Source organism: Capricornis sumatraensis, chromosome 22, assembly GCF_032405125.1.
Source record: "Capricornis sumatraensis isolate serow.1 chromosome 22, serow.2, whole genome shotgun sequence".
Lineage (NCBI taxonomy): Eukaryota > Metazoa > Chordata > Mammalia > Artiodactyla > Bovidae > Capricornis > Capricornis sumatraensis.
The window spans coordinates 18,422,075-18,445,213 of NC_091090.1; the positions used below are offsets into that span (position 1 = coordinate 18,422,075).

At 41.6% G+C, this 23,139-nt stretch overlaps 1 protein-coding gene across 1 annotated transcript in view; it reads right to left on the reverse strand.

Annotated features, from left to right (window-relative positions):
- Nucleotides 1-23,139, reverse strand: part of KIF6 (kinesin family member 6) — a 437,260-nt gene that overhangs the window by 381,852 nt on the left and 32,269 nt on the right. The gene's annotated exons all lie outside the window — the stretch shown is intronic.

Sequence of the window (23,139 nt, forward strand, 5' to 3'; positions counted from 1 at the left end):
GTGTGGAGAAAAGGAAACCCTCTTACACTGTTGGTGGGAATGCAAACTAGTACAGCCACTATGGAGAACAGTGTGCAAATTCCTTAAAAAATTGCAAATAGAACTGCCTTATGTCCCAGCAATCTCACTGCTGGGCATACACACCGAGGAAACCAGAACTGAAAGAGACACGTGTACCCCAATGTTCATCACAGCACTGTTTATAATAGCCAGGACATGGAAACAACCTAGATGTCCATCAGCAGACGAATGGATAAGAAAGCTATGGTACATATACACAATGGAGTATTACTCAGCCGTTAAAAAGAATACATTTGAATCAGTTCTAATGAGGTGCATGAAACTGGAGCCTATTATACAGAGTGAAGTAAGCCAGAAAGAAAAACACCAATACAGTATACTAACACATATATATGGAATTTAGAAAGATGGTAATGATAACCCTCTATGCGAGACAGTAAAAGAGTCACAGATGTATAGAATGGACTTTTAGACTCTGTGGGAGAGGGAGGGGTGGGATGATTTGGGAGAATGGCATTGAAACATGTATACTATCAGGTAAGAAATGAATTGCCAGTAAGAAACGAATCGATACAGGATGCTTGGGGCTGGTGCACGGGGATGATCCAGAGAGATGATACAGGGTGGGAGGTGGGAGGGGGGTTCAGGAATGGGAACTCATGTACACCCGCGGCTGATTCATGTCAATGTATGGCAAAACCAATACAGTATTGTAAAGCAAAATAAAGTAAAATTAAAACAAAACAAAACAAACAATCAAAAAAAAGATAAAGAATTGTTAGACATGGAATCCATCAGGGCAAAGGATTAAAGGAAAGATTCTCAGGAAGATGAAGCAATTCCAAATGAATAACATAACCTCCAAGTATACAAGAAATGAATTGACATGAATTACATGAATATATATATGGAAGTCTTTATATGTCTCCATTGGTTCTTGATAGATCAAAAAGAAAAAAAAAAATTCTACGGATATAGCAAACTTCAACCACAAAGTCAACAAGCTTAAACCGAAGGACAAATATGGAATCCTGCAGAGAAGTTAATTAGCTATTATAAGACTTTAAACAATCTGAAATTGTTCCTGGAATCATGTATCAGGTGGAGAGACTGGTCAAATGACCTCTAGGATCCTAACTAACTCTGGGATTGTTTAGTCTAGTTTCAATAAATATTTTGCTCAAAGGTTTAAAATTCAGGCCTTTTTTCCCCCTTTTTTCAAAACTGGGTAAAGCTCTAGGATGAGTTATAGCTTGAGGTATAAACCTCAACATGCCCACTGTGTTCCACTTTGAGTTTGGAGTGGGGTGGGGATCACCAAGCTAAACCCAAAGAAAACTCCATGGGTGTAGTCCAAAGGGAACCAAATCAAACGAACCAACAATTTTGCACAAATTCCCATGAGCCAAAACCACTGAATTTCACTCAGCAACAAAGACCTATATTAGACGCCCCTCATCAGCTGGAGCCAAATTTTCCTAAACCTCAGACATGTCAGGCACTATTCAGTTTGCAAGATGAGCAAAAGGCTAGATTTCAAAAGAATTAACTCAAAACTATTCCAGTTTCTATAACATTTTGGAGTCTTTACAATACAACATTTTGGAGTCTTTACAATGGAATAAAATTAGAAGGAATAAATCACACAAGGCCCCAGTACCCTCTGCCAGGCAGCAATATTTCCTCCCAGACATTCACCATGGGGAAAAGAAAAAGAATTTGTGTACTGATGTTCAACAAACAAATGACAGCAGCATTCTAGAAGGAAAAAAAATAAATAATAGAGCACACATTGAAATAATATAATGGGCTAAATTTATAACCAACATATTCACAGACAGATTTGGTCCAAACACATATATACAATTACTGTTCTACTGTTATAAAAACAGATAAGGACAAAAGGGAGCCATCGTTTAATTGGTTCATAGAGTAACTACTTGTGTAGAAAACAGTTCTTTGTGTACTCATGTATGAATTTACGTTGAAAATTTATGATATCTGAGTGTCCCTTTTTAGAGAGTCCAGTTAATCTATTTACTTTATGTAATTTTTAAGGGAAGCATTAGGGAGGTATTATCTTCACTGATGCTTACTTTATCCCCTGGGTGGGGGCCCTGGGAAGGGCAACAGTGGGGAGAGGGAAAGATGGATGGAAGAAAAATTAACAGAAGCATCATCTGTCCTATGAGCTTCTAGATCCTTTGGCTTTTCCTTAAATTCCTTTCTACTTTTGTACATGTCATTCCATCTCTCTGGAATGCCACCCAGAATTTGAGATCAGTCTTAAAATCTGTGCACAGATATCATATGGCAGGATTTCTTTTCTTACATGAAAGCTATTAATAACTTAATGGTATGTCATATGACTCAAGCATCCCAAATAAAGCAAATACAGTTAGTTTTAATTCCCCCAAGCAAACTATCAGTTCCTTGAGAGCAGGCACCTCAAGTGTTTGTCAGGACCAGGTACCACTATACCTCCCCAGCTCTTCTGGTATGTGCTGGTTTAGACTGGGCTTCAAACAACTTAGAGTCTAATAAGATAAAGAACTGGGCGGTGGGGGCGGGGGTGGTGGGAGATAATTAAGACAACTTCAATACAAAATCCACTGAGGCGTATATAAAAATAGAAAGGAAATGGGTCAGGTGTTTTTTAGTGGGCAGACTGTGCTTCCTGGTAGAGGAAGACAAGACAGGCTGATCAATGAAGATCTTAACCTAAGAACCAGAAATGGGAGAATGCACTATAATAGGCTGAGGATAAGCTAAAATTCCTCCTTCCTACTTTGACAGCTTGACCAAGACTAGAAATAACTGGCCATTAAGCAAGCAGTTTTGTTTGTTTTTTTAACTAGGGCAGGATAAGACGGAGTGGATACAAGTAATAGATGAAGGTAACTACAGAAATAGACATTCCACAAACATGCATTTAAAACCCATTTTCCCAAGGCACCGTGTTATCAGGAAAGATGGGGAGTGCAAGGGGCAGTACAGGAGAGGAATCCAAAGATGAATAGAACACAGAGAACACTTGTCCTTAGTATGTTCACTGTACAGGGATACAGACGGACAAGTAAGACAGCATGATAAGGGCCATGTATCAAATACCATAGGTACAACAGGAAGGGTATAAACACTCCTATCCGAGAGAACCAGAAAAGTTCTTAATGAGTGACTTTTAAAAGTAACTCAGGACATTTTGGGCTTTCCAGGTGGTGTAGTGGTAAAGAATCCGCCTGCTAATGCAGGAGGCTCAAGAAACTCTGATTCGTTCCCTGGGTCGGGTAGATCCCCTGGAGAAGGAAATGGCAACCCACTGTAGTATTCTTGCCTGGAAAATTCCATGGACAGAGAAGCCTGGTGGGCTACAGTCCATGGGGTCACAAAGAGGCCAACACGACTGAGCAAACGAGCATGAGGCAGGACATTTTTACATAACATTTACGTGGCTCATAACAACTGAGCTGTTAAAATAAAGATTTGACAACCTGATTTGAACATAATTGCCATTACAGTGAGAGAAAGATTTCTATATCAGAGCTACTTCTCCATTTCAGAATAATATACAATTAGACACAAAAACAAAGCTCTTCATTGTTCTGTTTACAACAACTGTCAGCACCAAATATTTCATACTAGGAACTGTGTTCTGTTTTGCCGTTTCACTTTCTGGCCCTCGTTCAGGTATATTTTCATGTGTAGAAACAGCACCTGATGATTTACATTTTCATGCTACAAAAAGTAGGAGAGACCAACTCTCAACTACTCGAGAGTCTTTTCATGTTCACTGAACAGTAATTGACTTTTCATTTTTCTCTCTTCTCAGCTCTCCTCTCTTCTTCTAATACTCATATCATTCAACAAAACATAAGCAAACAAAAAGCCCAAAGCCAACATTCCATATAGAATGTCAGGGAGCCTGGACGAGGAAGGTGGGAGGTCCACCAGACCTCACTCACTTCCCGTTTCAGAGTCGGAGTGTTCCGCTTCCCGGTTCTGCAGGGAACTGGAGAATCAGCTGTTTCACCCCTAGCTTCTTTAGCCTGGAAATGCAATTTCTGGCTTGGCGACAAATTCCACTGGAACAAAGCCAACAAACAGCATGCCCCATGGATTCATTATAATGGTATTTTTAACTCTATTTGCATTATGTGCACATTCAAGGGAAAGAACATCTTAGAGAATGGTGAACCTAGTAAGATCTACAGGTTCAGAAGCGTAGAGCTAGGAAAATTCACTGCCTTTGTCTTTCAGAGGAAAGAAGATATGTTCCTGGAGGTGAAATAACACAGTTCCGTCAGTTCACTCGTTCCCCAGTACAAGGATGCTGACCACACACCAGGTACTCACGGAGGTGCTGGGAATGCTGCAATGAACCAGACAGAAAAGGACCCTGTTCTTGTGACACTCACAAGAGTGCCGAGAGGAGACAGACCATAAATAAAAGAGAGAAAGATAAGAAAATGTAAGGGCTATAACGAGAATGAAAACAGAGGGATGTCTTCGAGAGAGTAACCAGATACATGACTTTAGACTGGGAGGTCAGAGAAGCCCTCGGTGAGGAGGTAACATTTAAACTAAGACCTGCGTGTCAAGAAGGGAATGAGACCTAGGGAATGAGAACACAGACCCAAAAGCAAGAATAACCTCTTCTTATACTAGGAACTCAAAGAGGCCCACTGAGACAGGAGCCAGGGGAAGGAAGGAGTCAGTCTGAGGGGCCAGGAAAGGCGAATTGTGCAGGCTTTGTAAACAACGTGAGCAAATCTGGGCTTTATTCAAAGTTCACCGAAGAACCTTTGTAGTACTGTAATCAGGAGGATGATTAGATCTGCCGTACATTTTTAAAGGTTCATTTTGTCTACTGAGTGGTGAATGGTCTGTGAGAGGGCAAGAGAGCAATTGAGAGGAAAGTTGCTGAAACACTGGTTAGGGCAGCCACAGTCAAGCTGGTGACTTGCTGACGGGCATGAAGAAAAGGCCAATCAAGAGTGACTGGAGCCATTTACAGAGATGAGGGCAGCTGAAGAAGGGCAGTTACGGATGAAGATTACGAGTTCCTTAGAATACGTTACCTTTTAGACGACCATTAAATATCCAAGTAGAGATGTCAAGAACATGATTAGATATAGAATTATCTAATTATATATTATCTAATTATATATATAATATAGAATTGATATAGAATATACATATAGATATTAGATTAGACATCAGAGTTGGGATAAAGACCTGACAGCCAACGATACAAAGATTATATTTAAAACCATGGGAATGAATAAGATCCCGAGACATCAAAAAGAGAAGAGTTCGTCCAAAGATGAAGCCACCAGTGTTAAGGGCTCTTGGAAAAGAGGAGGCAAACAGACAAGGGACTGCCAAGTGGGTCAGGGAACAGGACAGTGTGTGAGTCCATGTGGATCCTCTAGGAAGGCGACACCAAGATGGGACCAGACATATGACAGATACAAAGGAGATGGGATGAGGAGGAGGTGAAGAAAGCTTCAGGTCTTTTGTGGGTCTGACATCTATGAAACGGGAGGAAGATGGAAGGAGGCAGGAAGAGCTTCGGGTCACAGTTCAGTTCTAAAGAGGGCTTGGCCTGGCCAATGGGGACTTCCTGATCCAAAGTAACAGAAGAACCTCGTGTAGTGAGACTGTCCCAGTTCTAGTATCCCCTTCATGCTCACTTATTGGCTGGGAACGCTCAGGAAGTCTGGGCTTTGTTCCCACTGTAACGGGTCTAAGAGCGTAAGAGCTAGAGGCTGTCACTCAGCTATCATCCTGAAACATACGCTCATGAAGGGAGCCCTGGGGAGACACCTGCACAGCCACCACAGTGTGAGGGTACAAAAACGAGTGGTAAAGACTCAAAGAGGAAGAAGCAGTTAACCTTGTCAAATGCTGCTTAGACATCAAGTAACACAAGAATGGGCACGTGACCATGGTTTCTCACAACACGGAGGTCATCAATGACCTCAACAAGAGCCATCTCGGGAGGGCAGAGAAGACAGAAGCCCAACTGGAGAGGGCCAAGGGATGAAGAGAAAGCGAAAGAGTGTAGGCAAGAAGACAGACAACTCTCTTCAGGTAGTGTTGCTGGGAAGAGGGAGTAAAGAAGTGGGAAACAGTTGAAAGGGATATGGGTATAACGAAGTAACATTACTAGAACATACTGATGAGGAGAATCCCTTTAGATTTGAAAAACCAGTGATGTTGCAGGAAGAAAAAAATTCCAAGTGCTGTATACTTGAGACAAGAGAAGAAGGCTTCAGGAAACAAATGCAGGATTAACCTTTGGAAGGGACAGGGGAGTCTAGCCAGAAGAGGAAGGAAGCCAGAGAGTTAGGCACTGACGCAAGCTGGCAGATTCTGGAGTGGGAGAATGAGGTAGGACCTGTCTGACTGGGTCTCTTCACTCAGTCAAGTATGAAGCAGCTGAGCGTAAAGGGAAGGGAAAGGAATATAGGAAGTTTGAGGAGAATTAAATGGGGAAAAAGTCATCTCTGAGAGTAAGACAGCAAACATACCAGGAAGACGTATTACGTCTATGTGGCCATAGTGTGTCTCTCTTTGAAGCATGTGGGCATGAGTTTAGAGCAAGACCCATCAACACAATTAATGCTTTTCTCTTAGCAATGTTTAGGGGCCTAAGTGTAGGCGCAGGATAGGTGGCTGATTAGGCTTCACAAGAGAAGGGGTTTTGCTGAGTACACGACAGGGAAAGAGGTGGAAGAATTTATGGTGTTTCCTGGCCATGGCTCCAACCCCATCTGATGGTAGTTACAGTGGCTGAAAGGCTACAGCTCCTTCCACTTTCCAAACTCCTCGAAAAACTCCTTCTCTTCTCCTCTGCTTGGGCAACCTCTGCACTTACTCTTCCTTTGTTGCTAATGAAACTCACAGATATCAAAGCTTATAACGCAAAAATCTGCTGCATAAGTTTATTTTTGTTTTAATTGAATTTAATGAAATTTTTAAAATTTTGTTCTTTTATAATGAGGATTGGATTTTAAGACATCATTGAATTTAAATATTTCTTATTTGGATGGCAGATGAAAGGACCTTTTGATAAAAATAAACAAAAGAGCTCAACATGACATCTTCTTAAGTCTTTGCCAGGATGATAGAGTAAGGCATTTTTTGCTAAGGTATTGTATTTAGCTTAATAATTCTGTCTAGATCTCAAATGTACATAAAATGGCAATTTTTTTTTAAAGAAAAAATATCATCACATTAATCTTTTTTGGCAGTTTGCCCAAGGTAGGTGCAACCAGAAACTCCCCATTTATTTGAGCAAATCTTTACACTTAACTGTCTTCAAGGGGCTTCCCAGGTGGTAAATGGTAAAGAACCTGCCTGCCAATCAGGAGACCAAAGAGAAGCGTGTTTGATCCCTGGGTCAGGAAAATCCCCTGAAGGAGGGCATGGCAACCCACTCCAGTATTCTTGCCTGGAGAATCCCATGGACAGAGGAGCCTGGTGGGCTACAGTCCACAGGATCGCAAAGAGCTAGACACAACTGAAGTGACTTAGCACACGCATGAACTACCTTCATGTAAAAACATTTGGCCAAAAAGATGCTAGTATATACACCCATCCTGTGCCAAAACTGAAACCTTTTAATCAGCAGCTTTCTATTATAATCTTAAAGCTATGGCTTACTGCAGAATGATTCTTAATTTTTACATAAATACAAAACCAAGGTAAGTACTTGCAGAAAATATAAATGATTATTTGTGCTCAGAGATTTGAATTTCTTGTCAAATCCCCAAGTTTGGCAGTTTAAGCCCACGGTAGTATCGTAAGGGGTTCCAGGCAACAAGGAGAGAGAACGGCCAAGAAACGCTGGCCTTCTCCCATGACCCAACCGCCCACACTAGGAAAAATGACTGGGAAGCACATTTGTCAAGAACAGAACCTTCTCTACAGAACAACCACCCAAAACCCGAACTATAAACAGCCACTCATTCAAAGGTCCTATTTTTAACAACAAGAACACCTGAATTATAAAAATGTATGTTTTTTCTTCTCCGAGCTCCTAAAAATCAACTGCATTTTAAAAGTTTGTGTATACCTGAGACCACAAAAAAAAAAAAAAAAAAAAAAATTACAGGCTATCATTCTATGAAGTTTTAATGATCCAAGGATTCCCAAAGGGACTGTTACAGGGCTGTTTCTTTATTTTCAGTATTTGAGCATGAAGACATGAAGCTACCCTTTCAGGAAGCTGCTGTGTTGGGAAAATTTTGACTGCCAAATCAGCCATCCAGATCCATCCAGCATACTGTAGCAACCAGGGGTACCCTAGAGTCCAGAATCAACACACTGCAGCTGCAGTCGACAGCAGCCCCACAGCACAAGGCCAAGAGGACAGAAAATGTGACAGGTTACAGCACAGAAGGACACGGAGGACAATGAACAATGAAGAATGGGTGGTGGACGTGGTGGGGGGCAGCAGAGGACACACCCCCCACACAGAGCAGACAACAAAACCACGGCTACGTCAGTTCTGGGAATGGACTGACAGGACTGAAATGATGTAAAAACTAGGTCATTGTGAGAAATGAATACCACCTCCTCATGTCAGGCTCTTAAGAAAAGAAAGAAGCTAAATTTGAACCTTTGATGAGCTCATATTTTAAAGAGAATACTTAGTTGTGGGCAAAGGAAGGTTTTTGTTTTTTTTTCAAACAGGGCTGAGGATTATAAGTAAAATTTGAATTTCTTATTCCTTAACATCAAAGAATATCAATCTTTCCATCTTTCCTGGGTAACAGAGAAAAAGAAAAGTTATTCTCTTTTGAAGTATTCAGATGAAAGTGCCAGGTGAGGAGGGAGCACTGCTGATAATTTGTGGCTGATCAACCTTATCTGTCATCAACATGATTAATGTTAATGTGCTTTATTACTGTGACTATTCCTGGAAAAACAATGAAATCCTGGATCACTCATATTATCATACCTGGAAAACAGTAGGGTGGGTAAGACTATGTAGCTTGGGGCCAGGTTGAATCCTGGCTCTATCACAGCATAGTCCTGTGACCTGTGCAGGTTACCCAGTGTTTCTGTGCTTTGCTTTCCTTGCCCCTAGAACAAGGATATTATTTATCCTTACTTCATAGCAGAGGTGAAGGAATTAATTACCCACATTAAATCATTGTACCAGTGAGGATCCCTATAGGAAACAGATGCACATGCTATTCATTGAGGGTCTTTTTACAAAGATGTGGGACATACAGGGGAGCCCACAAAGAACACGCTGAGACCTGCAGCTTGTATCTGTGGATCTGATATCACCCCCTAGGGCTTACACAATATCAATACAAAGGGAAAGGAAGGCAACTGGAATCCAGAGGAGAGAGAATTACTGAGAGCAGGCTGCCTGAAGAAGTAACTCATCTGATCAAGGTGACCTTGAAGGGAAAATCTAAGGGTAAGCGACCTCTATGTCCCTTCCCCTCTCATCTCCCACTGGGACTTTCCATTGCCCAAAACTGCCCAGCAGCTTGGGGGCAGGAAGCATGTTGATGAGCCCACAACCTGTCCAACAACCAAGACAGAGACCAGGTAGAAAAGGGAAGACAGGAGGCCTGGAGGCACAAAGAGACCCAGCTCAAGCACTTCCAGGCACCAAAACCATCTGACCATTTTAAACATCCTAACCTTCCACAAATACACATTAACTGTACAATAATTAATTATGTCATACCAGTCGGTACCAACTGTGAAGAACAGATCCTCTACACACTGCAAGATTAATATACCCAAACTTTCACTTTGACCTGATACAGACCAGGGCTCAAGAACTCCCTATTTATTCAATTTATTATGACCCAAGAGAAAGGACGTATCCTAGGAACTAGCTGAAGCGTTTCTCAGATTGCCCAATAAGAATCTGCTACGATATTCTGCAGTCAAGCCAAAACCATAGAGAGAAGTGAGGCGAGGGACAGCTTGGGATGTATTCTCCTGAGCCTGAGCTTCTACAACAGAACAACTGGGGAGTCACGAGGGGAGGGGAGGACTGTGTACAATCTGGATTTTCATTTGTTGTGAATAAAGACTATCTAATTATGAGATACACGCATTGTAGAAAAAATGCTTGGAAAGAGCCACCTGAAACCTGCTTTTTTATCTCATCACTTAGAAATGTACTATAAAAGGTATGAAAATTTTCAGATTATGAAGAGATTAACTTCTAAATGCAAAATGTAAGAATTAAACATCAGGTCATAAAATGCCGTTGTCACACAGTTTAATGATAATGTACATTTCCATATATATTTGGTCACAAAGCCAAATACAATGCAAGTGTCATCTTAAATGTTGCTAATAAATCACATTTTTATTATCTAGCTAAATTCAAAGTACAAGAAACTACACCTCATTTGATAAGTGAGGAAAAGTGAAAACATTTCTTTATGTAATTAGAATATCATTAAATTTTTATTAGAAATAAATGTTTTAATGTAATATTTACTAACATAGTTATATAGCCTAGGATAATTCTTCCTTTTAATCTATATGCCAAATTATTATGTAATTTAAAATATCCCTAAAGGGATTTTCAGTATTGTGATGAAAGAGAAAATTAATCTAAAAGGGTGATAAACACTAGTGTAACAAGGAAGAGCCTTTTGTATTCGATTACAAGTTAATCACTAAAGGGACATGGCCTATAAGCTTAGCCTATACATAATGGCCATCTCTGGGAACCCTGTTTCCCAGGTAATGAGCATTAAGCTAAAATACCCAGAAAACTGACCAGGCCAAGCTGTGAATAACTGCAGGGAGGAAAAAATTAACACATCCCCTCCGGAGGCTGATGGGAAACAGGAAGTGTTTGACTTTACTCTCTCCCCTTTAAGTATAAAAGGAGCCTGGATTCAAACTCAGGCAGGATGGTTCTTCGGGGGCATGAGTCCACCATCTTCTTGGTTTGCTAACTTGCTGAGTCAAGTCATTATTCCTTGCCCCAACAGCTCATCTCTCAATTACTGGCCTCTCGTGAAGTGAGTAGTATGAGATTAGAATTGGTAACACTAGTATAAAGTAATGATATAACTAGATAAAAAGGCAAAGACCAACTCCTATTTTCCCTGTAAGACCTCAAGCAAGGGGCTTAAACATCATTCTGTAGACAAGTGCCTGAAGGGTCTTGGCTGGGAAGGAATACGATTGGTGCAACGGTTGACAGTGATGAAGCTGGCAGGCAAAATGACCTGGCCGTGAGAGCGCAAGCAGGAGGCCGGCTGGAAAGGCAGATGGGCAGGGACCTCGCGTGAGCAGGAGCCTGAACTGAGGGTAGGGTGGGGAACGGGCACACAGGTGCAGACAAGAAAGGGAGGCTGCGATGGGGGGAGAAAGAGGAGGAGGAAGGGCGGGAAGAGCAGACAGGGAAGAAAAGCGGACCGCTCTGGCTACTGACTAAACAGAGGGCGAGGGTACAGAAGGACTCGAAATAACCTCAAAGTCTCAAGTATAAACACTCCTGCGTGCCGTTTATATGAGAAGGATCAGGAGGAGGGGCACATGGGTGACTGCATTAGGCTAATAAGACAACAAAGAGAGGGCTTCTCTGGGGGTACAGTGGGTAAGAATTTGCCTGCCAACGCAGGGCACACCAGTTTGAACCCTGGTCTGGGAAGATTTTGCACTTTTTAGTTGCCTCGGGCAACTAAAGGCCCGTGTGCCACAACTACTGAAGCCCAGGTGCCCAGAGTCTGCAATCTGCAATAAGAGAAGCAACCGCAACAACAGCCTGTGGGCCACAACCAGAGGGAAGCCCCCGCTCGCCGCAACTAGAGACAGCTCACATGCAGCAGCGAAGACCTAGCGTAGCCAAAAACAAATATATAAATAAATTATTAAAAAAAACAAAAAAGAGAAGACATCATCCAGACAGAAATGACCAGAGGCAGAGGGAAATGCAGAAACAGGAGAAACCCACTGATGAAGATGGGAACTCCAACAGAGAAAATATACAGATATATCACAGAAACACGGGCTGGAGGTAGGGCTGCCAGATACAATACAGGATGCCCAGTTACATTTGAATTTCAGATAAACAATGAATAATTTTTTGGTATAAGTACGACCCAAGCCACATTAAGGACGCATTTATACTAAAACTTTATTCATTGTTTATCTGAAATTCAAATGTAACGGGGTGGCCTCTGTTTTCATTTGCTGAATCTGGCAACCCTAGCTGAGGAAGTGAAGACGCAGATGAACTCCTGAAAGAGGCAGACTGAGCTGGAGACAAAGGCCTAAGTGGTAAATTCGTGAAGAGAAACATGAAACTAAAGGAAACGAACCTACGTCCACATTTTTTAAGACCCCCTAAAAACAGTGTCAAACTTTATTTTGGGGGGCTCCAAAATCACTGCGGATGGTGACTGCAGCCATGAAATTAAAAGATGCTTACTCCTGGGAAGAAAAGTTATGACCAACCTAGATAGTATATTCAAAAGCAGAGACATTACTTTGTCGACTAAGGTCCGTCTAGTCAAGGCTACGGCTTTTCCTGTGGTCATGTATGGATGTGAGAGTTGGACTGTGAAGAAGGCTGAGCACCGAAGAATTGATGCGTTTGAACTGTGGTGTTGGAGAAGACTCTTGAGAGTCCCTTGGACTGCAAGGGGATCAAACCAGTCCATTCTGAAGGAGAGCAGCCCTGGGTGTTCTTTGGAAGGAATGATGCTAAAGCTGAAGCTCCAGTACTTTGGCCACCTCATGGGAAGAGTTGACTCATTGGAAAAGACTCTGATGCTGGGAGGGATTGGGGGCAGGAGGAGAAGGGGACGACTGAGGATGAGATGGCTGGATGGCATCACGGACTCGATGGACATGAGTCTGAGTGAACTCCAGGAGATGGTGATGGACAGGGAGGCCTGGCGTGCTGCGATTCATGGGGTTGCAAAGAGTCGGACACGACCGAGTGACTGAACTGAACTGAATTTCCCCGAAGTAACCGCTACTATTCTTTTCATAACGTTATGGCCAAATGGAGACATGATGGACTTAGGCTTAGTTTCTTGCCTGGAAAATCCCATGGACGGAGGAGCCTGGTGGGCTGCCGTCCATGGGGTCGCAAAGAGTCAGATGCGACTGAGCAACTTCCCTTTCACTTTTCACTTTCATGCACTGGAGAAGGAATGGCAACCCACTCCAGTGTTCTTGCCTGGAGAATCCCAGGACGGCAGAGCCTGGTGGGTTGCCATCTATGGGGTCACACAGAGTCAGACACGGCTGAAGTGATTTAGCAGCAGCAGCAGCAAGGTTATGGTACTAGATCATTTAGAATCATGCTCTAAAAGAATTTTATTGAGGAAGTCTCACACTTGCTTTTCCATCCGTACTTCCAACCTTAGAGAGGCTGAAAACAACAGGTAAATAGCCAAACAGCTTTTCAATATACTGAAGCTGTGCTATATGACTCACAGTTCAAATAAAATGTGTCTAACAAGGAATGATGGCTTTATCACTGAGATGTGTTCTGAACCTCTATTCATTACTTATTTTGTCAAGTAATCTCCAAGGGGAAATATTTCTAGCTTACCTACACTTTAATACGTTGACTGGAGGCTACTTAATATACAACCCTATTGTACTCTGAAACTATTCCTTAAAGGAGATGCAATGTGTTAGGTGAAGCAGAAGAGTTAGACTCAGTATTTTTTTCATGAGAGAACAGTGTGCTGTACTTAAAATATATATAGACCTGACTTTCAAAAGTGACACAAAGGTGGTGGTAACGTAAGAGCATATGAGACAGCGGTGGTCATAAGCGGTGCAAGCGTAAAACACCATTGCCCTTATCAACACACACAGGCCCGGGGCAATTCAGTACATGGCTGGATTCTGACAAGACTCACCAGGAGCCTCTTTAAAGCGCATCTGAAGCAAGACACAGGCAGAGACATAGGCAAGAGAAGGAAGGGAACTCTTAAAGCACCACTCAGTTGTGTCCAACTCTGTGACCCCATGGACCATAGCCCACCAGGCTCCTATGTCCTTGGGATTCTCCAGGCAAGAATACTGGAGTGGGTAGCCTTAATCCTCTCCAGGGGATCTTCTCAACCCAGGGATCAAACCCGGGCCTCCTGCATCACAGGCAGATTTTTGACCATGTGAGCCAGCAGGGAAGATCCCAGAGATTTTAGGACCTTCCTAAATTAGGTCCCATGGTCTTCCAGCTCCTGACTGATGCTCGTGTATGTTTTAGGAGGTGAAGTACAAGGCAGGGACTCCCGGCTGCCTCCCAGCAGTCCTTCTCCCCTTCTTCCCAGTAACCAAGCGCCAGATGTTAGCTGGGCACCTGGCCTCCCAGTCTAAAGATTCACATTCCTCTGCCTCACTTACTGCCTGGTGTGGCCACCTGACTAAGCTAGTTCAGTTCAGTTCAGTTCAGTTCAGTCACTCAGTCGTGTCCGACTCTTTGCGACCCCATGAATCGCAGCACTCCAGGCCTCCTTGTCCGTCACCAACTCCTGGAGTTCACTCAGACTCATGTCCATCGAGTCCGTGATGCCATCCAGCCATCTCATCCTCAGTCGTCCCCTTCTCCTCCTGCCCCCAATCCCTCCCAGCATCAGAGTCTTTTCCAATGAGTCAACTCTTCCCATGAGGTGGCCAAAGTACTGGAGCTTCAGCTTTAGCATCATTCCTTCCAAAGAACACCCAGGGCTGCTCTCCTTCAGAATGGACTGGTTTGATCCCCTTGCAGTCCAAGGGACTCTCAAGAGTCTTCTCCAACACCACAGTTCAAACGCATCAATTCTTCGGTGCTCAGCCTTCTTCACAGTCCAACTCTCACATCCATACATGACCACTGGAAAAACCATAGCCTTGACTAGAAGGACCTTAGTCGGCAAAGTAATGTCTCTGCTTTTCAATATACTATCTAGGTTGGTCATAACTTTTCTTCCAAGGAGTAAGCGTCTTTTAATTTCATGACTGCAGTCACCATCTGCAGTGATTTTGGAGCCCAAAAAAATAAAGTCTGACACTGTTTCCACTGTTTACCTATCTATTTCCCATGAAGTGATGGGACCAGATGCCATGATCTTCATTTTCTGAATGTTGAGCTTTAAGCCAACTTTTTCGCTCTCCTCTTTCACTTTCATCAAGATGCTTTTTAGCTCCTCTTCACTTTCTGCCATAAGGGTGGTGTCATCTGCATATCTGAGGTTATTGATATTTCTCCTGGCAATCTTGATTCCAGCTTGTGTTTCTTCCAGCCCAGTGTTTCTCATGATGTACTCTGCATAGAAGTTAAATAAGCAGGGTGACAACATACAGCCTTGACGTACTCCTTTTCCTATTTAGAACCAGTCTATTGTTCCATGTCCAGTTCTAACTGTTGCTTCCTGACCTGCATACAGATTTCTCAAGAGGCAGGTCAGGTGGTCTGGTATTCCCATCTCTTTCAGAATTTTCCACAGTTTATTGTGATCCACATAGTCAAAGGCTTTGGCATAGTCAATAAAGCAGAAATAGATGTTTTTCTGGAACTCTCTTGCTTTTTCCATGATCCAGTGGATGTTGGCAATTGGATCTCTGGTTCCTCTGCCTTTTCTAAAACCAGCTTGAACATCTGGAAGTTCACAGTTCACGTATTGCTGAAGCCTGGCTTGGAGAATTTTGAGCATTACTTTAATAGCATGTGAGATGAGTGCAACTGTGCAATAGTTTGAGCATTCTTTGGCATTGCCTTTCTTTGGGATTGGAATGAAAACTGACATTTTCCAGTCCTGTGGCCACTGCTGAGTTTTCCAAATTTGCTAGCATATTGAGTGCAGCACTTTCACAGCATCATCTTTCAGGATTTGAAATAGCTCAACTAGAATTCCATCACCTCCACTAGCTTTGTTCGTAGTGATGCTTTCTAAGGCCCTCTTGACTTCACATTCCAAGATGTCTGGCTCTAGATTAGTGATCACATCATCATGATTATCTGGGTTGTGAAGATCTTTTTTGTACAGTTCTTGTGTGTATTCTTGCCACCTCTTCTTAATATCTTCTGCTTCTGTTAGGTCCATACCATTTCTGTCCTTTATCGAGCCCATCTTTGCATGAAATGTTCCCTTGGTATCTCTAATTTTCTTGAAGAGATCTCTAGTCTTTCCCATTCTGTTGTTTTCCTCTATTTCTTTGCATTGATCACTGAAGAAGGCTTTCTTATCTCTTCTTGCTATTCTTTGGAACTCTGCATTCAGATGCTTATATCTTTCCTTTTCTCCTTTGCTTTTCACCTTTCTTCTTTTCACAGCTAAGACCTAACAAAATCTAAGTGGAAATGTCATGTGGGAATGCCAGCCGTTCTAAGCAACAGCAGCTGCAGTCTTCTCCTCCTACTCCGTCCTCCTGCCGGAAAGGAGTATATCTGGGCTGCCATCTTGTACCACGATGTGATGTGGTAGGGAAGGTGGTCATGGGGCTGTTTGTTGGTCATTGAGCTGGACTGCCTACCTCCAGGTTTCCTTAATGTGAAGTAATAAATGCTCATATTTTTAAGCCGTATTAAGTTTTTCTGTCACTCACAGATAAATTAACACCCCTCTGATTCAACTACAGTTGAATTACCATCACTGATTCAACTATATACACATACACACACACACACATATGTATGTAAAATATACCAAAGTGTTTACAGCCTAACACGTGATAGAAACCCAACACATGTTAGTTCTTCTTTATTTGGTATGACATGACTACAATCAACCCCAAATATACAGACATCGGTTCACTTCCCATTATCAGATAGAGGAAGTTAACTATTAGACACCACAGAAGGACACAGCCAAAACAAGCTTTGTTCTTGTTCCTCACCTGTCGAAATCACCCTTGAAAGTCATCAAGCCTTCAGTATCTCACAGCTATCTTCAAATTGATTTGGATTTCTGGTTTTGTTTTTCTTTTTTAAATAATTTTATTTAAATTATTTAGGGCTTTCCTTGTGGCTCAGCTGGTAAAGAATCCACCTGCAATGAGGGAGACCTGGGTTCGATCCCTGGGTCAGGAAGACCCCCTGGAGAAGGGCATGGCAACCCACTCCAGTATTCTGACCTAGAAAATGCCAGGGACTGTATAGTCCATGGGGTCATAAAGAGCTGGGCACAGCTGAGCAACTTTCACTTTCACTCACCTATTTTTGGCTCTGCTGGGTCTTTGTTGCTGTGGGGGCTTTTCTCAAGCAAGGGCTACGCTCTGCTTGCGGTGCACAGGCTTCTCATTGCAGCGGCTTCCCTTGTTGCAGAGCACAGGATCTAGGGCACGCGCGCTCCGCAGTTGCAGCTCCTGGGCTCCGGAGCACAGGCTCAGCAGCTGCGTCACACGGGCTTAGCGGCCCTGTGCCATGTGGAATCTTCCCAGACCAGGGATCAAACCCATGTCTCCTGCATTGGCAGGCAGATTCTTTACCACTGAGCCACTGACTTTCTTTAATTTGCTGCTTATTCAAGGCAGAGGTTTATCTGTCTAGCTTGTTGCTTCTCTTGATGCCCTCTTCTCTGGCATCTCCAACATCTTGTCCTTTCGCAGAACTTCTCTCCACCTCCAAGTGGTACACAGGCAGGGCTATCAGTGAGTCTGAGGGAATGTATGTAAAGAGGGTATCCCATTCTCTACTGATAGGTTTGTCTGGGAATAGGCATGATCCCAGAATCCTCACATGGGCTTTTTATTAATGCTAGCAGGAAAGATAAAGTCCTATTTGAAGGTTGTGGTTTTGCAAGCCTGTAACCTTGGAGCTGCCAGCCACAGGGAGAAAACTGAGCCTGAAGTCAACACATTTCTAGACTTCCTAGGAATGTAAGCCAATAAATTTCTTTTTCTTTGATTTGAGGTGGGTTTTTATCTCTTGTCATTGACAAAGTTCAGTAGAGTAACATTAGATGGGCCATTTTGCATGGTTCAATGACATATTAAGGATAAAATAGATTGGGAAACTTCAGAATCAACAACCTTTTAGTATCTGCATTGGTTATCTTCTTAGTGCTGTAAAATTTTTATTCATATTACTTCTATAATATTACTAACATTAGATGGCAACTGGGAAATCTTTGGAGTTATATCTTTAACTAATGTAGATACGAAACTATTGGCATGATTTCCATCCTTCTAACGGGAGGCTACAGTCCACAGGGTCACCAAGAGTCAGACATGACTGAAGCAACTTAGCATGCACATGCAATTCTACTTAAAGAATCCGATCATGTTTTTACATCACATCAACACACAGAAAATAGTTTTGGTGTGCTACTTAAGTGTTTCATTATTCTGCTGGCTTCCTTGGAAATTCAAATTTTACGGACATGATATAAACATTCCCTCTACCAGAAACATACACAGAGCACAGCAACTTTCAGTAAATTTCTCCCACTAAAGAAGCAATTCCATTTTTGAAAGTAGCAGGCAGCACAAGTTTGTTATTTAAAAATGGATACTTCCTACTTGTAACAGTAATTCTGATTTTGTCTCAGGGAGAAAAAATGTTGGTGGTCTCATGATAAACTAACCAAACTTAAATCAAAAATAAAAGAACTATTGATTTTCAAAGCTCCTAGTGTTTGAGAGTGAACACAAGTTAGTAAATATACATTTGAATTTCTACAGAGCCATGGATGAAGAATATTTTATCTATGAATAAGAATAGTTCCTAATTCCTAACATATTTGGCTATGCACCTAAATTGAGTGAAAACACAGACACTCCTAAGTGAAAACATACTGTACTTCTTTTATCATTTAGATTGAGGCAAAACAGGGTCTCATAAGAGATAAATATTCTTAACAAGCAAATAAAGAATTCTGCCACGGGGGTTTTCTTTTCATTCAACTCTTTAAGCTTTTATAACAAAGTTTTTAGTGTTTTGAAAGCCTTTTGCAGCTACAATTATATGAACAATACAATTTAATTAGCATGCATTCACTGTATGGCTCTATAGTAGGAATTTTCATTAATTAAAATAGATGGAAAATACAAAAACATTAGCTGTAAACAATTTGAGGAACCAAGAATCTAATTTGCCTATTGCACAACAAAGAAAAACACATTGCAATTATGTGAATGATTTTGGCTTGCATAGCAATTACATGTTTATCTAATAATTTCAGACTTCACTCATTTTACAAATATTCAATGGGTGTGGGTCAGCATTGTTATCGGTGCTTGGGAATCATCAGTGAATAGAACAGAAGATTCCTGTCCTTGTGAAGCTGACATTCTAGCAGAGGAGACAGATAATGTACAACAGACAGAGTGCATAGGTAAATTATAAAGGTCAGATGGTTCTATGGGAAAAAATAGGAAGTGTAGACTAATATGGCGGGGGTCAGTGGTAGTGGGGGAGAGGGCTGGGCTGCAGTTTTCACTGCGATGGTCAGGGCATACCTCACTAAGAAGATGACATTTGAGCAAAGACTTTAAAGAACTGACGTTGTGAGCTATGTGGATATTGGGGGAAGAGCATTTCAGGAAAATGGCTAGGGCAAATGCTCCGGGGCTGAAGATTCCTGGACTGTCAAAATTTGAAGCCTAGTGAGCAAAGCAATGGCACCCCACTCCAGTACTCTTGCCTGGAAAATCCCATGGACGGAGGAGCCTGGTAGGGTGCAGTCCAGGGGTCGCGAAGAGTCGGACGCAACTGAGCGACTTCATTTTCACTTCTCACTTTCATGCATTGGAGAAGGAAATGGCAACCCACTCTACTGCTCTTGCCTGGAGAATCCCAGGGATGGTGGAGCCTGGTGGGCTGCCGTCTATGGCGTCACACAGAGTTGGACATGACTGAAGCGACTTAGCAGCAGCAACAGTGAGCAAAGAGGGGAATATGAGAAAATTTGGGCCTCTTTGTTTACAAGGGGGAAGCAGACCTTGAGGGCCTTTTTGATTGGGATTGTTATATATGTGTAAGGCCAAAGATATAATGAAATGCAGGGTCCCTTGTTCAAAAAGGAAAAAGTGCTATATCAAAGACATTAAAATACAAAGCTTTTCTTTAAAAATATTTAGTACTTAGAGTGATTATTTATAATTAGATGAATAATTGTAGTACATGAGTAATGATTAATTTTCAAATTGTAAAAAAATGTAGTATGTTGGTTCTATAATTTTATATAACACAAAAATAATACTTTATTAGTATGTCTTGATTGATCATACAATTTTCCTGACTAGTTTTTCTACATATTCATTTATTAGATCATAAAATTTTGTATTTCTAGCAATTTCATTTTCAGTTGATGTAACTGAAAACTCTTAGCAAATTCAAGATCATAAATAATTTTCCTTTCAAAGGTTTTCCTTCTTGCGATGGAAGGAACTCTTAGCAACTTTGAAATATACAATATAGTAATATTAATTATAGTCACCATAGTAGGCAGAGGTGGTCAAAATGGCCAACCTTCAGTTGTAAAATAACTAAGCTATGGTTATGTAATGCACAGATAATTTTTAATTTTGAGAAAGATATTTCTGCTGATGCAACTGTTGGTGGAGTTGTTAACAGTATTTCAGAAGCTGTGACAACAGTGAAAAAATTTCCTATAAATTATTTCAAAATGTAAAATTTAGTGTATCTAAGCTGATGGATCTTATAAAACAATTTCACTAGAAAGATTTAATTCTTCATACAAATCAGCTGCATTTTAGTTTGAATTTAATTTTACATGCAAATATATACAATGCATTTTAATGTTTCCTCTGACATCTGTAAGTCATGGAGGCTGAATAAGAAACTGTGTAGATTGATAATTTGTACATAATTCAAAACACATGTTTATACATTTGATCACTGTATCTATGATTACAATGAAAATTTTAATTTTAAATTTGTCTTCATTAAGTGGGTCACCTGAAAATTCATAGGAAAAGTGTCCTTTTCTATGGAATGTGATCTTTAAATTTAACTCCTATTTCTAAGCCCACAGACAGTTTCTTTACAATGTTGCAGCAGTTTTCAATAATGTGAATTCTAACCTCTCAGAGAATTCCGTCAACTCTCTGATACACTTTACTGCAATGTTCATATGTCCATTTTTAATTAATTAATTGTTTTTATAGCTGGAAATAGCCTTAGAGATCAGAAACCAGTGTGTGGTAGACAACTTCCCAATCATGAGGAGCCTTGGAAACTCAAGTAGAGCCTTTAAAAGAGGGGTGAGTGCATGGGTGTTTTCTTTTTTTGGCTACACTGACAGGATGTAGGATCTTAGTTACCTGACCAGGGATTGAACCTGTGCCCCTTGCCGTGGAAGCCCCTGTCTGCTTTGTAATATCTTACTGATAAAGCCTGCAGCCCGAGTGCCTGCAGTTTCTGTCCTACGGCTCAGGCTGGAGGCTCAAATATCAGATGCTGCCAAGACCAGCTCTGGGGCACAACAGACAGCCAGGTTTGCACGGCTGTCCGGGTGCTGCTTCCTAGGGAGGCCCCTACTGACCCGCGTGACCACTCTACAGATGTTGTGGCGGTCACCCTCACTTATCTAGGTCCCAGTTCCAGCATGCCCACCCCCTTAGGGCCCCACAGTGCCCTGGAGTATTCCCAGGTGCAGCTGGCCAAACGCTACTGTGTGGGCACTGCCCACTATGCCCAAACTGAAAGGTCAAACTGGATGAAGACTGAAAGGTATCCACTGATTCCGTGACAGGAACATAACTGGTGAATTTACCTAGGTCGATTTTGTGAAATGGGGATACGTAAACACAGCTGTGTGATACAGCCACTTAGGGATCAAAGGACTATGAAAGGAAGATCTATTCCAGTCTCAGTTCCACAGCCTAATTACTATGTGACCCTGCAGAAGGCAATTAAATGCTCAGAGCCCTGGTTTTCTCATCTAAAATGGGAAATCATATCTATCTACCCATAGGGTTATGGTAAAAACTAAGTGAGATGACACACGTGAAAGTGCTGTAAGGTTGGCAAAACTCTATATAAAGTGAAAGGTGCTCAGTGTTATCAAATAACAACAAGTAAATCTGTTCATGTTATTTAGCAAGCAGTACACTGAAAATCTGACTTAAACCACATGGCCGATAGTAGGAAAGGCCAGATTCACTGAGAATGATGGAACTTCTGCTAAAAGAGCTCTGCTCCAAGGAAAGCGATGTTCAAGCGAGGAAGATATTTAGATCTGCAAGTGATAAAACACTAGATAAATTTACTGCCGTATTTCCCCAACAATTTAAACAACATATTTTAACTACGGTTGTGCTGTTTGCCACAGTGGATTATAAATTCAAATAACCATAGTAAAAAATCTTGCCAGTTATAATCAATCACTGCACATTTGTCTAGGGAGGATTCTCCAGAAGGATTTCCATTCTATTTGCTTTCTTTGTCTATCATTCTTTGGGAGGATAGAAAGGTGAATAGTAATAACCAGGAATATCTCTGGATCATCTGTAAATGCATCCTCAAATCCTGAAGTAAAGATCTACAGTAAAATTGCAAACTTGTGCCTCAGGAGAAACCAAATCTAAAAACAGTCAAGGGGGGAAAAAATCCATAAAGAAAAAACATTCATAACTTGGTAAAATCCTGAACTGGAATGAAAAATCTTTTTCTATAAAAATGTTGGCGAGGAGCCAAAGATGGATGATAGCTAATAGTTCTGAGCACATACTATGTACTGGGGCATAGGCATTTCACGTATAGTTCACCTGAACATCATGGCAAATGAAGTAGCTATTATGGCATCATTTACAGGTTAAAAACTGAGACACAGAGAGATTAAATAATTTGCCCAAGCCACTCAGCTATTAAGTATTCAAGTTGGGAGCTGAAACAAGCTTCAATGGCTCCAAAGCTCACGATCTTAATCAATGTTTTATACAGTCTCCCACAATTACTTCTTTCGAGAGCTTTATTAAATTTCTAAAAACTAATCAATCATAATTAATTACTCAATTTAGTCCAAATAGTTTCTGATATCTCTGCTACTTTTTCATCTTCCTGCTGCTGCTGCTGCTGCTAAGTCACTTCAGTCGTGTCCAACTCTGTGCAATCCCATAGACGGCAGCCCACCAGGCTCCACCATCCCTGGGATTCTCCAGGCAAGAAGACTGGAGTGGGTTGCCATTTCCTTCTCCAATACATGAAAG